Source organism: Carcharodon carcharias, chromosome 3, assembly GCF_017639515.1.
Source record: "Carcharodon carcharias isolate sCarCar2 chromosome 3, sCarCar2.pri, whole genome shotgun sequence".
NCBI lineage: Eukaryota > Metazoa > Chordata > Chondrichthyes > Lamniformes > Lamnidae > Carcharodon > Carcharodon carcharias.
Genome location: NC_054469.1, coordinates 127,649,522 through 127,664,996, shown reverse-complemented (window position 1 = coordinate 127,664,996; position 15,475 = coordinate 127,649,522). Strand labels below are relative to the sequence as shown.

At 44.2% G+C, this 15,475-nt stretch overlaps 1 protein-coding gene across 1 annotated transcript in view; it reads left to right on the top strand.

The window, feature by feature from the left end:
• crppa (CDP-L-ribitol pyrophosphorylase A) overlaps positions 1-15,475 on the top strand; it is a 202,785-nt gene that overhangs the window by 147,712 nt on the left and 39,598 nt on the right. The window lies entirely within an intron of this gene.

The following is a 15,475-nucleotide window of genomic DNA, read 5'->3' as shown; positions in this document are numbered from 1 at the left end:
TTACACACTCCTTTTCAATCTTGGACTCTCCAGGCACTTTCTGAAGTGCCTTGCCTTGTTCCCTTTTCAACTCAGGAACTCTTCCTGATTCTTTTTGAAATCTCACTGGCCAAGCAAGGTTAATTTCCCTTAGACTAGGAGGCTTGGTTCTCTGACTTCTAATACTATAAAATGGGCAGTTATACCTTTTGATGTCTATAACAAACAGTTACTCTGGTGATACCTTTTACCTGAACTTCTTCACCTGTGTACGTTTTCAACTTGGCAGCTGTTTGTTCCAAACTTAATTGTTGATCAGCTTTATTTAAATATATGAAAGTGTTCTCCTATTACGGTGGTAGTAGCACCCATGTCTACTTCCACTTTTAAGGATTTACCATTCACTTGCAATATTACAATATTTGGCTCTGTCTTCCCAACTTTCATGTTGAATAAGGAATAAATGTCAGAATTGGTTGTTTCTGGCTATTCTAAATTAAATACTTTATTGGACTTCGTTTGTTGTCTGGAAGCCTGTTGAAATCTCGCTTTGCAATGTTTCACTAAGTGTCCACTTCTGTGACAAAAATAACACTACTTCTTAAAATTGCCAATTGCTAGAAGAATGATTGTTTCCACGTTGATAAAAATTAGCTTTCGACTTTGCTGTTAAGCTGATTCCTTCCATTTTTCGGTTAGCAGGGGCTGTTTCCTGCTTTGTGGTGGAGTCTTGGCTTTTCATGCTGCTTTCAGCTGATTATTCCTGCCCAAATAGGAAAATGGCGCCGTTTTGTGTACCTTGAAGCGCTTGTGAATCCCTTATGGTGCTTTCCATCACAAGCGCTATTTTGAACAATTTCTTAAAATTAAGATCCATTTCAGCCAGCAATTTTTGCTGAATAGTATCCTCTTGCACGCCAAAGACCAAACAATCCCTGAGGATATCATTCTGGGTTTCACTGGAATCACAATATTCCGTTAGTTGTTTTAATTTCGCCGTATAGGTAGAAATGGTCTCTCCTGGGGCTCTATTCCGTGAATTGAACCTGAACCTCTGCATTGTGACTGAGGGCTGGGTTTGAAAATGTCACTTAACGAGGTCTACTAAGTCACTGAAGGTCTTTGAATCTGGGGCACTGGAGACCATCAAGCTTTGAATTAAACTGTAAGTTTTGCCCCCATAAATACTCAGGAGAATCGCTCTTCTCTTTTCCTCCCCTGTGATTTTATTGGCTTGAAAGTAGAACACAAGATTTTCTATACATTGAGACCAATCGTCTGTTGCTGGTTCAAAGGGATCGATTCCGCCAAACTGTGGCATTTCGGATGAGTATATTTGCTTTCCTTTCTCATGATCTTAGATACTCATAATCACTGGGTGAGGTACAGCACTGAATCTGATTTATCCTGGTTGGCAGGGTTATAGGGTTGATCTTCCAGACAACTTTTCTTGGTGGAAACATTTAACTTTATATACAAGACACAGCAGCAACTGCTTGCATGCATGAAACTCTATAACTAAAGAAGATCTCCATCCTAGAGGTTCCCTGTGCTGCTAACACATTGGTTTACACAGATCATGTGATCTTACAACATGGGATTATTCTTAAAGCTACAGTCCTACATTTATCCAAACTATAATTACTACACCCTTGGGTTAGAAATGGAAAAAATAGCCAGGCTTTTATTCCTGATTGCTGTCCTGTGGCTGATGATGGAAGGCATGTGTGTGAACACATTGGCCAGTGGTAGGATGGACACAGATGTGATGACTCCCTAAGTGGAACAGGCTGGCAATCCTTACTTTCGAACTTCACGCAGGAAGCTGAGGAACTGGAAGTAGCTGAACGTCTGTGCAGTTGTACCTCTAGACATGAAGGAAAAAATTGACTTCCATAATTCATCTTTTAGGGCCTCCTCAAAATATTGTTCCAACTCCAGTGAGTACACATTGACATGGTGGGAAGGCATGTGTGCTACTTTGACCCTGATAGCTATGCTGGTGATGAAATAACTCCTGTTAGAGCCACACAGGCAAGACAGATCAGAAACTGGGAGCCTAAATACAATCCATGGTTCTACTGCTATGGGGTTGTGACTGAGGCTAATGATCTGTCCACATAAACATACCTTCTGTTATGGAAACAACCTAAAGACATGATGAGCATCTTACAAACGAGTAGACATCAGTTTTTTGAAAAACCACAATCTACTGGCTTTGATGCAAGATTATACTCTGATTGAAGCCAGACACCTTATGCTGGATTGACAGCCCTGAAAAAACTGAGTTACCTCATGTGCCATTAACTAGCAAAGTAACATTCAATATTTTTTCCACTAACCCTATAATGTGCAAGGATTTTGTAGCAGGCACATGAATCAGTTTAATTTTTTGAAACCAGGGACAAAGAATGAATGGAAGTGACTACCCTCTGTAGGTGGTTGAGGAAAGTGGGAGGAGGTGGGGCGTATGATTATTTGATCCCCTGCCTCCAATGAATTTCCTGGACTATACTGCACTTGAATTAATCCTAGCAGGAATACTCTTTTTGATGGCTCCATACCTGTAGCACTGTTCCTTAGAGTTTTCTGTGGTTGGCTTAAAGAATGTTTTCAGAGTTTTGGGGCATAATTTTCAGGATCGGGCACGTGCTTGATGACGTCGGGCTCAAAAGTTGGAAGCGCGACGGCTGACCGTTAAGAGGGCAACTAAGCCTGTTAAAGTTGTAATTTTCCCAGATTTTTCATGGTCCGTCTGACCTCACGGTTGGCAGATGGGCGAATCAGCCAAGGCGGCCTTTGCATTTTTCATGAAACCTCATCCAAGGGCAGGATGAGGTTCCTGTTATTAAATTTAAAAAAATAAAAATCTGTGAACAGAATTTTTATAATGTATACGTTCAGTTGACTATGACCCTTGGACATTTTTGTTCTGATTTTAAAATCTTTATTTAATACTTTTGAAGTCTTCAGCTCCCTGAGCAGCTCTCTGCCTTAAGGGAGCTTTCATTCCGCACTCACCCACTTATGTCAGCACCCGCCCTCCTCCCACCCCTACTCCGGCAATGCTGAGCATTTAAGTGCATGCTTCATGCTGGCTTGCCATTAATTGGCCAGCCAGTATGAAATCGCGGTCGGGGGCTGATCGCAGCCGATGGTCTATTCCCCGGCAGCTCCAAGATCCACTGATTGCGCCCACCCGCCGACCTGAAAATTCTGCCCCTGGTGTTTGTTAGCAGTGCCGGCTTTATTCATTTGCCTGCAACAGGCACATGGAGCGGGGATGGGAGGGGTGATAATTGTCTTAAGCACGTGTGGCAGCGTGAAAGATGGTGCATGGGCTGCCACGTACTCCTTGGAAAATAAGAGCCTATGTAGTGCTCTAAGTGGATCTGGGGGTACGGTTTTACAACTCATGAAAATAACATCTCAAGCTTTTTTTTATTAATTCACGGAATATGGGTGTCACTGGCTAGGCCAGCATTTATTGCCCATTCCTACTTGTCCTTGAGAAGAAGGTGGTGAGCTCTCTTCTTGAGCCGCTGTAGCTCATGAGGCATAGATAGACTCACGTTGCTGTTAGGGAGGGAGTTCCAGGATTTTGACTCAGAGACAATGAAGGAACTATGGTATAAAGGTTGGACAGGCTAGGCATGTATCCGTTGGAGTTTCAAAGAGTAAGAGGCGAGTTGATTGAAACATATAAGATCCTGAGGGGTGTTGACAGGGTGGATGTGGATTTATTTATTTTGTTAATAAATATTTTAATTTCATCCTTTTTAAATCTCTAAAAATTTTCTTGGACTTATTACTTCTGAATTCCATTACAGGAGAACTTAGAACAAGGTGTCACTGTATAAAAATAAGGGGTTGCTAATTTAAAACGGAGATGGGGTGAATTTTTTTCTCTCGGTGGTCGTGAGTTTTTGGAACTCTCTTCCTGGAAAGGTGGTGGAAGCACCTTTGAATGTTTTTAAGGCAGAGGTGGATAGATCCTTGGTAAACAGGGGAGTGATAGGTTGTCAGGGGTAGGTGGGATGCAGATTTGAGGTTACTATCAGATCAGCCATGATCTTATTAAACGGCGGAGCAAACTTGATTGGCCGATTGGCCTACTCCTGTTCCTTGTTCCAATGTTAGTAAGTTAGGATGGTGAGTGGCTTATAGGGGAACTTCCAGGCAGTAGTGCTCCCATGTGCCTCCTGCCCTTGTCCTTCTCAATGGTGGTGTCAAGCTTCTTGAGTGTTGTTGGAGTTGCACTCATCCAGGCAAGTGGAGAATGTTCCATCACATACCTGACTTGTGCCTTGTAGATGGTGAACAGGCTTTGGGGAATCAGGAAGTAAGTTACTTGTCACAGGATTCCGAGCCTCTGACCTGCTCTTGCAGCCACAGATTTTATATGGCTTCAGTTCAGTCTCTGGTCAATGACAACCCCCAGGATATTGATAGTAGGGGATCCAGTAATGGTAATGCCATTAAACGTCAAGCTGCAATGGTTGGATTCTCTCTTGCTGGAGATGGTCATTGCCTGGCACTTGTGTGGCGCGAACGTTACTTGCCACATGTCACCCCAAGCCTGGATATTGTCCGAGTCTTGCTGCATATGGGCATGGACTGTTTCAGCATCTGAGGAGTTGTGAATGTTGCTGAGCATTGCGTAATTATCAGCGATCATCCCCACTTCTGACCTTATGACAGAAGGAAGGTCATTGATGAAGCAGCTCTGAAGATGGTTGGGCCGAGGACACTAGCCTGAGGAACTCCTGCAGTGGTGTCTTGGAACTGAGATGATTTAGCTCCAATAAGCACAACTACCATTTGTGCTAGGTATGACTCCTACCAGTGGAGAATTTTCCTGCTGATTCCCAATGACTCCAGTATTGCGAGGGCTCCTTAATGTCACACTCGGTCAAATACTGCCATGATGTCAAGGACATTCACCCTCACCTCATCTTAGGAGTTCAGCTCTTTTGTCCATGTTTGAACCAATGCTGTAATGAGGCCAGGAGCTGAATGGCCCTGGCGGAACCCAAACTTAGCGTCAATGAGCAGGTTATTGCTAAGCAAGTGCTACTTGATAGCACTGTTGATGACCCCTTCCATCACTTTACTGACAATGGAGAGTAGACTAACAGGATAGTAATTGGATGGGTTGCTTTTGTCCTGCTTTTTGTGTACAGCACATATGTGGCAATTTTCCACATAGCCGGATAGATGTGTCTGTTGTAGCTGTACTGGAATACCTTGGCTAGGGGTGCGGTTCAGGTTCACAAGTTCAGGAGCATGACTTCTGCAGTACCCAGTGCCTTCAGCCATTTCTTGATGTCACATGGAGTGAATTGAATTGGCTGAAGACGGGCATCATGTGAAGCTGGGGAACTCTGGAGGAGGCCAATCTGGATCATCCACTCAACACTTCTGGCTGAGGATTGTTAAATTCTTCAGCCTTATCATTTGAATTGTGCTGCACTCCCCAATTGTTGAGGAAGGGGGATATTTGTGGAGCCTCCTCCTCCGGTGAGTTGTTTAATTGTCCACCACTATTCAAGATTGGATGTGGCAGGACTGCAGAGCTTAGATCTGAAATGTTGTTTGTGGAATTGCTTAGCTCTGTCTATTGCTTGCTGCTTATGCTGTTTGGCATGCAAGTCGTCCTGTGTTCAGGCTTCACCAGGTTGACACCTCATTTCTTGGTATGTTTGGTGCTGCTTCTGGCATCCCCTCCTGCACCCCTCATTGAACCAGGGTTGATTCCCTGGCTTGGTGGTAATGATAGAGTGGGGGATATGCCAGACCATGAGTTTACAGATTGTAGTTGAGTACAATTCTGCTGCTGCTGAGACCCACAACCCCTCATGGATGCCCAGTCTTGAGTTGCTAGATCTGTTCGAAATCTATCCAATTTGGCCTGGTGGTAGTGCCAGGCAACACGCTAGAGGATATCCTCAATGTGCAGACGGGACTTTGCCTCCACAAGGACTGTGCGATGTTCACCTCTACCGATACAGTCATGGACAGATTCATCTGTGGAAGGCAGATTGGTGAGGATGAGGTCAAGTATGTTTTTCCCCCTTGCTGGTTCCCTCACCACCTGCCGCAGACCCAGTCTAGCAGCTATGTCCTTTAGGACTCGGCCAGCTAAGTCTGTAGTGATGCTATCAGCCACTTTTGGTGATGGACATTAAAGTCCCCCACCCAGAGTAAATTCTGCATCCGTGCTACCATTAGTGCTTCCTCCAAGTGGTGTTCAACATAGAGGAACACTGATTCGTTCAGTTCAGGGGGGTGGGGGGGTGGGGTGCATGGAAATCAGCAGGTGGGTTCCTTGCCCATGTTTGACCTGATTCCATAAGATTTCATGGGGTCCAGCATCAATGTTCAGGACTCCTACGGCATCTCCCTCTTCACTGTATACCACTGTGTCACCACCTCTGTTGGGTCTGTCCTGCCAGTAGGACAAGAAATACCCAGGGAGGGTGATGGTGTTTCTGGGACATTATAAGGTATAAATCCGTAAGTACGACAATGGCAGACTGTTACTTGACTAGTCTATGTGACAGTTCTCCAAATTACTAGCTCTCCACTAGTCCCCAGATGTTCATAGGGAATACCTTGCAGGGTTGACAAGGCTGAGTTTGCAGTTGCCATTGTTTTTTCCGGAGCCTAGGTCATTGCTGGGTGTTCCATCTGGTTTCATTCATTTTAGACTTTGTAGTGGTTTGATACAACTGAGTGGCTTGCTAGGCCATTTCAGGTGGGCATTTAAGAGTCAACCACATTGCTGTGGGTCTGGTGTCATAAGTGGGCTAGACCAGGTGAGGACTGCAGATTTCCTTCTGTAAGAACATTAGTGAACCAAATGATAAAAGCAAAATCCTGTGGATGCTGGAAATCTGAAACAAAAACAGAAAAATCTGGAAACACTCAGCAGGTCTGACAGCAGCTGTGGAGAGAGAAAAACAAAGTTAACGTTTTGAGTCAGTATGACCCTTCTTCTGAGAACCAAGCGGGTTTTTACAACAATGTTTTCATGGTCATTAGACTTTCAATTACAGATTTTTATTGAATTCACGTTTTACCGTGGTGAGATTTGAACCTGGGTCACCAAAACATTTCCCTGGATCTCTGGATTATTAGCCCGGTGAAAATACCATTATGCCCACTGAAGCTCTCCCCACTGAAGCTATTCTAAGTATAAACAAGGCACTGAGATTCATTCCCAGAAGAATCGAGTTCAAAAGCAGGCAAGTTTTATTAAACTTAACTAGAATCTTGGTGAGGCCACGCTGGGAGCAGGGCCAGGGACAGAAATCACGGCCTCTGGTGCTTCTCCTCTTTCTGGACCGCTTATTTCCCCCTCCCCCTCACTTTAATGTTGCGGGACGTGGTGGCATAGTGGTATTGCCACTAAAGTGGTATTGTCACTGGACTGGTATTCGAGAGACCCAGGGGAATGCTTTGGGGACCTGGGTTCAAATCCCACCACAGCAAATAATGAAATTTGAAATTGATAAAAAAAAAATCTGGAATTAAAAGTCTGATGACCATGAAACCATTGTTGATTGTCATAAAAAAACCATCTGGTTCACTAATATCCCTAAGGGAAGGAAATCTTCCATCCTCACCTGATCTGGGTTATGTATGACTCTGGGCCCACAGCAATGTGGTTGACTGTTAAATGCCCTCTGAAGAAGGGCATTAAGGATGGGCAATAAATGCTGACCTAGCCAGCAACGCCCACATCCAATGAATAAATAAGTCATGCATGCTATTTTTCTCCTTTCAGGATTCACTAATAAATTCATGAATCATAAAATTGCAAGTAAAATTGTTAACATCTGGTTACAAATATCATCCAATATATATGCAGCATGGATCATTAATATTAAGAGCAGCAACGATATAATGAAGTGTTAGTTTTTGTGCATCCTAAAGGTGCGACTATTAAACCAGAGAATATAAATTTTACTTTATCACAATTGTGCAATACTGTTAATTTGACAGGAAATTATCCTATTAGTTATTTATAACGCTGTGCAGATGATAACACTGATTTTGGTGACTGCCTCAGCCCTCATTAACATGTCCTGCACATTGCAGCTTATGAACACGGAGACACTAAGTTCTTATTTGGGGGAAAGATTCAATACTTGCAACCCAGATAAACTGCGCAAGATCTTTTACATTCTGTAGAAGATTTGTAAGATTTTCCCCTGCCTGGGCACGTGATATTATTCAATATAATTTATTCCTAGAAGGGATGTAATTGGACTCTCACCTCATCCATCCAGAATGACATACAAACATTCATATTAGGAGCATGAGTAAGCTATTTGGCCCCTTGAGCTTGCTCTGCCATTTGTAACATTGCCTATATTATGCCAGTGATTACAACTCAAAGATATTTAATTGGCTGTAAGACAATTTGAGACATCGTGAAAGGTGTTGTGCAAATGCAGGTTTTGTCTTTCTTTCATTACAACTGCATGCAGTAGGCAGAGTGACTGTGGCAATGGTGAAATCAGAGGCCCCATGCTGATTCTCTAAGGATAATTAATCACAGAGCAATCAACTAATGTTAGGAAAGTGGCTACAAAGAAATCGCAACATTTACAAAACAATTCAATCCTGCAGCTAATACAACCTTTACGTTCTGACTTCTTTGGCACCAACCATAAATGACATCTGCCCCTTTTACACTAATGATGCTATTCCCAGGATTTGTCAATCAGATATCTACCAGCAGCTTGTGAAAAACGTAGATTGAATTGATGATCTGAATTTTTCTGAAAAGAATGATACTTGGTATATCATTTCTGCATGGCCTTAACTCAAGAACTGGATTGATGCCCCTCCCCCCAGAAGCTGTTATACTAGTGTATTGCACACTCCTAATTTACAGCCTAAGTGGAAGAATGTAATTGATAAATAAGAAACACCAACAGCAAAGAGTGGCACCCACACCCCCAACCTCTCCCTACACCAGCTCTGCCACCTCACCTCCCCAACCCTCCCCACCCCAACCTACAACCACTCCCAAACCCAACAGCCAACACCACCAACTTCCCACCCACCCCTCCAACCTCCCCTAACTTCCCACTCACCCCCTAACACCCCGACCTCCCCTCCCACCCCTCCAACACACCCAACCTACCTCACCCCTCCAGCAATCCGCAACCTCCCCCACCCTCCAACAACCCTCCACCTCCCCCGCCGCTCAACCCCACCACACCTCCAACACCCACCCAACCTCCTACCACCCCCAATCTCCCCAAACCCCTTCAACACCCCCAACCTCCCACCATCCCTCCAACACCCCTAACTCTTATCCCGACCCCTCCAACATCTTCTTTAACACCCCCTCCCCACCCACCACACAGCGCATCCTATTGGCTTTAAAATAGGCTTAGCATTTTTCAAGCAAGAACACCCTCAATTGCTGCACTGCTGCTACCTTCAGGCAGCTTCATGGTTTTCTGGCAGACTTTAAAAAAAAATCCTTTGGAATCACGATGCTGCCTGAAGGTTGGAAGCAGCAGCAGCAACTCAGTGAAACTGACCTGAGAGACTGACTATATAAAAAAATCAGAACTTAGCCTGAAGGTTCCGATCTTTTTTTTTAAAAAGGTCTTTCAGGTCTGCAGCTCTGCCTCTGGCTGCACAGACTGGGGTACAACAAGAAACTCCATTTAGACTCCCCCAGCCCTTGGGTCCTGGTATTTGGCACCGTTTGCACTGCCCTCTCCTGGAACCTGACTTGGAGTACTGTGCAGAGTTCCTCAGAGTTCCATGTGACGCATAAGGATATAGAAACACTGGAGGAAGTGCAAAAAAGATTTGCAAGAATGATACAAGTCTAAAAGGAAAGACTGAACAGGCTGGGGATCTGTTCTTTAGAAAAGAGAAGATTGAGAAGTCATCTGATAGAGATCTTTAAAGTTATGAAGGGGTTTGATGGGAATTCAGAACTAGTAGCTACAAATATAATGTAGTCACTAATAAATCCAAATAAGGAACTTAGGGGAAACTTCTCTATTCAGGGTATTGAGAATGTGATTGAGGCAAAAAGCATAGATGCATTGAAGTGGAAGCTAGATGAGTACATGAGGGGGAAAGGAATAGAATGAGATTAAATAAGGTGGGAGGAGGCTCCAGTGGAGCATAAACATCTCTAACCGTTGTCCACATTCAGGCAGATTGATGAAATTAAGTCTCTGATTGAAAAAGGAAAAATGGCAGGGTTATTCCTTGTTGGGCAACAACCTGCCCCAAAAAACTGAGCATAATTTGGCAATCTCATTCAAAGAGGCGATAGATATGGCTGGAGTGGTAATGGGATAAAATCATCTTGTTGTCGAGTTGGCTGAAGTTGGATGTAAAGTATGTCATCGGCGTACAGCTTCATCTTCCTGTGAGCCATGTTGTATCTGATCTAGAAGTATTTAATGTCGACACTGAGAGGAAAAGGGTGTTTAATCTCCAGTGCTAATATCACTCACCTTGCAGACCACATTTCATTGGGTTGGATTTTACAGGCCATGTATTCCCTGTCCCTCCCGACCAAAAAGTTGGTTGTCAGCCCGACCACCTGAAACGCAGCTGCCCTGAATTGTTTCAGGGTGGGACTTTCACCCCCATCTGGGAGGAAGTTGTGCCCTAGAGAGCTGGTGGCCAATCTGATTGACTATCTGCTCTGTAGTCCCAATGGTGCCAGGGTCGAGTGGTAGCCATAGCTGGGACTACAGGTGGTCCCCAGGAAAAAGAAATGATGGAGCCTGGACTTAAAGGTAGGTCTGGGATTTTGGACTGGCCTAGCAGGCAGACCCCAGCGAGGGGGGAAAGAGGAGGCTAGGGGTTTGGCTTTGAGATACAAGGTGGTCGGGGGGATAAAGAGGGGTTATGATCTTGAGGGGGTCTCCAATGGGCATAGGGGATCCTTTAAAGGAGGTACCCTCCTTTCTGCCCGATATCAGCCCATGCAGTGAAAGCTGCCTGGCTACCCGCCTTGCCTCTGCCTTTCCCTGCCACACGTAAAATAGTTGCATAGGCGGAATGAGGCCATTAATTCATGACTTAAGCGCCCCAATAGGCCTCAGGCCTGTGTGACATCTGGCCGCCCACTGTAGTATGGGAGATAGTTCGGGGGTGGATGGGGGGGCAGTGAGAAGTCCACCCGCTTTATTTTATGAGCCCTCCCCTCCGCACCCACCCCCTCCCAACTTCAAATGCACTAGTTGGTGGGTGGAGGCCTTAAAATACAGCTCAATGAAAAAAAACATACCAGCACATTTTTGTAAGCACGTTCTATTTGTATCAAAATATGATTGTTACCAATTGACTTTGCCATAACTAAAGAAATGATGTATGCTGATCCTTATAGGTCAGAAAATAGATCTATCCATAACTCTTGGTAAGTGAGAAAGAATCTTTTTTATCCCTTCAGCAGTGTCCCACCCTATTTTTTCTTGCTGAAGTCGGATTCCCTGGGTGATAGTTCCCTTCTGATACCTCACCTGAGCAGCCATTGACAGTGAGCGCTGATGGGCTATTCAACCATACAGGATAAATGAGAAAGAACAGGAGAGACTTTGCAGCTACTTGGAGACATCAGAAACAACCTAGGTGTTACTTCTCCCTCCAATTGGCCCCTCTTCCACTCCTCACCACCATTCTCTGTATCTGCTTTATGACTAAGAGCAGTAACTCTGTATCTCTATGGTTCTGCAGGCTCTATTTTAAATAGTAACCCAACTTGTACCTAAATTGTTCTGAGGACATAGATTATTGGCTGGTTAAGCTTTGATTTATAAAACTCAACAGAAAAGGATTATTATAAAATCTACTGTAGGTCCATATTTAATGCCCTTCTGAAAAATGTCTAGTTACTGTAAGCTAACTAATTCATCAACATGTATTAGATAATTTGTTTCCAAATAGGGCCATGATTTACATGATATAATTAGAAGCAACTTGATTTGGTTACCCTGTTTGTGCTAATGGTATGTGCAAATGAGATTGTGTTGAGTGATCAGGCTCCTTGAGGCAGATTGCTAATGTTTCATCACTTGAGAAGCAATTAATTCATTCCTCCAAGCCATTTTAAAGCTCCTTCTTCAGTAAACAAAGAAAACTGTTTATCTTTCTTGGTCAATTAGGCAAGCTAAACGAAAGATTCAGCATTTTCAGTGCTCGAATTACACCAAACAGTGTGTTATCAGGTTAATTTAAAAAAAGGATTGGGAAGGGACAGCTGGGGCTGGTTATACTGCCACTTGCATTGCTGTTGAGTTGGAAAAACAAGAGCTCCACCTGCAAACTCAAATGAATGTGTGGAACTTGCTCACTGGCCAATGACCGGATACAGTTGGAATGAGAGGAAGCAGCTGTTACTTTTTACAGCTGTAAGTAATATGTAGTCTGAGTTTTTTCTAAACTTCATAACAAGTCAGGAGTGCGGTAATGTACAACATGAAGAGTTTGATATAATCTTTTCCAAGTGTTCGTCATTGTTCCACCACCAGTGGTCATGTGTTCCATTGTCTAGGTCCTAAGCTCTGGAATCACCCACCCTACACCGCTCCACCTCATTGTCCTCCTTTAAGACACTCCTTAAACACCTACCTTTTTGACCAAACTTTTGGTCAGCTGTCCTAATAACTCATTAGGTGGCACTGTTTAAAATTTTGCGTGGTAATGGTTGTGTGAAGTGTCTTGGAACATTTTACTACATTAAAGGAATTAATTAAATGCAAGTTGGTGTAGGTCTGCTCATAATGGTTATCATTGCATTACATCAGCCATTTTGCTTTAGGTGCAAAATATTGTATCATGCTGGCACCAAATATGCCATATAATTGGACCATAAAATGCTAATGTGACAATATTTTATTCATAAGGGTATATATATACCTGCACCTTCTCAAGGGCAATTAAGAATAGGCAATAAATGTTGGCCTAGTCAGCGACACCCACACCCCATGAATGAATTAAAAAAACAACTTAATTGCATTTTATTTTGTGAAAAGAAAAGAGAAAAGTCAATTTTGAATACAGATACTTTGGACTAAGTGGCAAAGCTTGTGTTGAGTTATTGTACTCCTGAACACACTGGAGAGATTGCTACCTGCCTCCTCACTGCTTATCTAACACATAGGGCAGAATTTTGTCATCGGCGAGCAGGGGGCGGGGCCCACTCACCGACGTGTAAAATTACACGGGATGATGTTGGGTGGAACCCACGACGTCATCCTGCCCCATTTAAATTTTCAGGAAGGCGGGCTCGCAGCAAAATCAGCTGCAAGCCCGCCGACCTGTCAGTGGCCAATTGAGGCCATTGACAGGATCAATTATGCAATTAAGGTTGGCGGGCAGGCAATAGAAAAAACATGAAACTTCATCCACCGGTAGGATGAGGTTTCATGTAGGGTTTTAAAAAGCTTAATAAACTTATTATATAAATTATGAACATGTCCCATCTCATTAATTTACATTGTCATATGAGGGAATGTTAGGGAAATTTTTTTTTCTACTTTTCATATTTTTAAAAGTGTAAGTGGTCTCCCTGAGGCAGCACTTAGCCTCAGGGAGATGTGCGCCCTTTCATGCGCATGCGCGAAAGAGCGCACTCTCGCTTTTGGGGAATCCCCCCCCGCCCGCACAGGAAGCGCATAGCGCTTCCCGCCGGACGTCATGCTGGGTGGGCCTTAATTTGGCCTGCCCACGTAAAATGGCGGTGGGGCCTGCTTCTGCAGTGGGGATCGGCTCCCCGCCCACCAGATATTGGGTCGGGCCTGACCGCCCGACAGGCAGAAAATTCCGCCCATTTGATTTTAATCAAAAATAGTTGCTAGGAGATTTAATAAACTGCCTTATGGAAGTCTTGTGGCACAGTGGTAGCGTCCCTATCTCTAGGCCAGAAGCTCTGGGTTCAAGTCTCACTTCTAGACTTGATGGCCACTGAAGGTGTGTTCATAACATGGCCAGGCAGATTGATTATCAGCCTGTAAATCCTTCCAATATGGCAGATGGTAAGAACAGGACTGTTTCCTGGTCAGCCATACTGGAGAAGGCAGTGGCAACCACTGCAGTACATTGCCGAGCATAATCATGGACCAAGTCCATGTTTGCAAATGCCCTTTTAAAAAAAAAATTATCTTATGAAGTTAACTTTGAGCAGTTTTGTGGTCAAGTTAATCACTCATTGTTAGCCACTACAGATGGTGGATTACGAAAAAATGTGTTGGGAACAGGATTGATAGAGAAATACAGTACATGCTTTATAATCGAATGGCTCTTATCTAGGTGACTGTTATATAGGAAGGAGTTGTAAGCCAATTATAGCCCAATGGGGAAAGGCTACTATCTAAGGCTCTCCTGCCACAGAGGTGCTGGAAACCCCTTGGGCTGTATGACATGAAATGAATATTGTACATATAACTTGAAATTGCAAATGTAGCGAGGCATCTATAAGTGCCACATACTGTATGGGCTGGATCTTATGCACTCCACCAGCAACTTTGAAGGCTGGGATGGGCACATAAAAGTGAGTGGCCTTCCTGTGCCGCCTAGGTAGGGTGCCACCTACCCACCCGTCGCCTGACCTGTCTGAAATTTTACAGGGGAGGTGTCTGGCAACCCGACCACCCTTGTGCCTGTTGAGGTTCTTTGGCTAATTAATGGCCATTTAACAGCCCCATCCCGCCCCCACTGGTATTTTACCCATGCCATGCCATGCGGGAAGTCTGACAGCTTTAGCTGCGTGTGCTGATATCGGGAAAGTGGGGAGAACTGACTTTACAGTCCTGCTGGGTCCTCCCGAAGCAATCCTCAAGGTCATCCCCTCCCTTTATCCCTCCCACGGTGTCTTGAACCTGGCCCCCCCCACCCCCCCTTATTCCCTTGCTGACACCCTCTGACTCCAGACTTAGCTGGGCTCCATAGTGTGGTGGGACTGCCTATAGTTCCAGCAGTGGCCGCCGCTCTCGGCTGGTGCTGTTGGTTCTACAGAGTTGCCGGCCATCCGATTGGCCAGCAGCCTTCTAAGGCACGACTTACTCCTGAGAGAGGGGTGGAAGTCTCGCCTTAAAGCAATTAATGCTGCTCCCAGCATTAAATCGCTGCGGGGCAGCCATCGGAGTCATGGATGGACTCCCCACGGACTTTTTAGTGGGGGCTTTCGGGGACCGTGCTGCCATGTAAAATCCAGCCCCATACTAATCTTATTTGCACTTGATGTAATGTTAAATTTGAACTGTTACATAATGTACCTTTACAAATTTTATGAACAAAGTATATTTTTGTGATAACAGTTATGCACTGAAGGGTCAGTGATCTTGTGAGCCATGTAGGTTAAGTGCCTTACTGCTGATAATGTATTCAGGAGTAGGTACCGTTTTACAACTTAAATAATAGCTTCTTCAACAGCAGCTGGATCTACTTTATAATATTCAGTGACCAGAATGTTGAAGATGTACGTTACGAATGAGTAATTAGA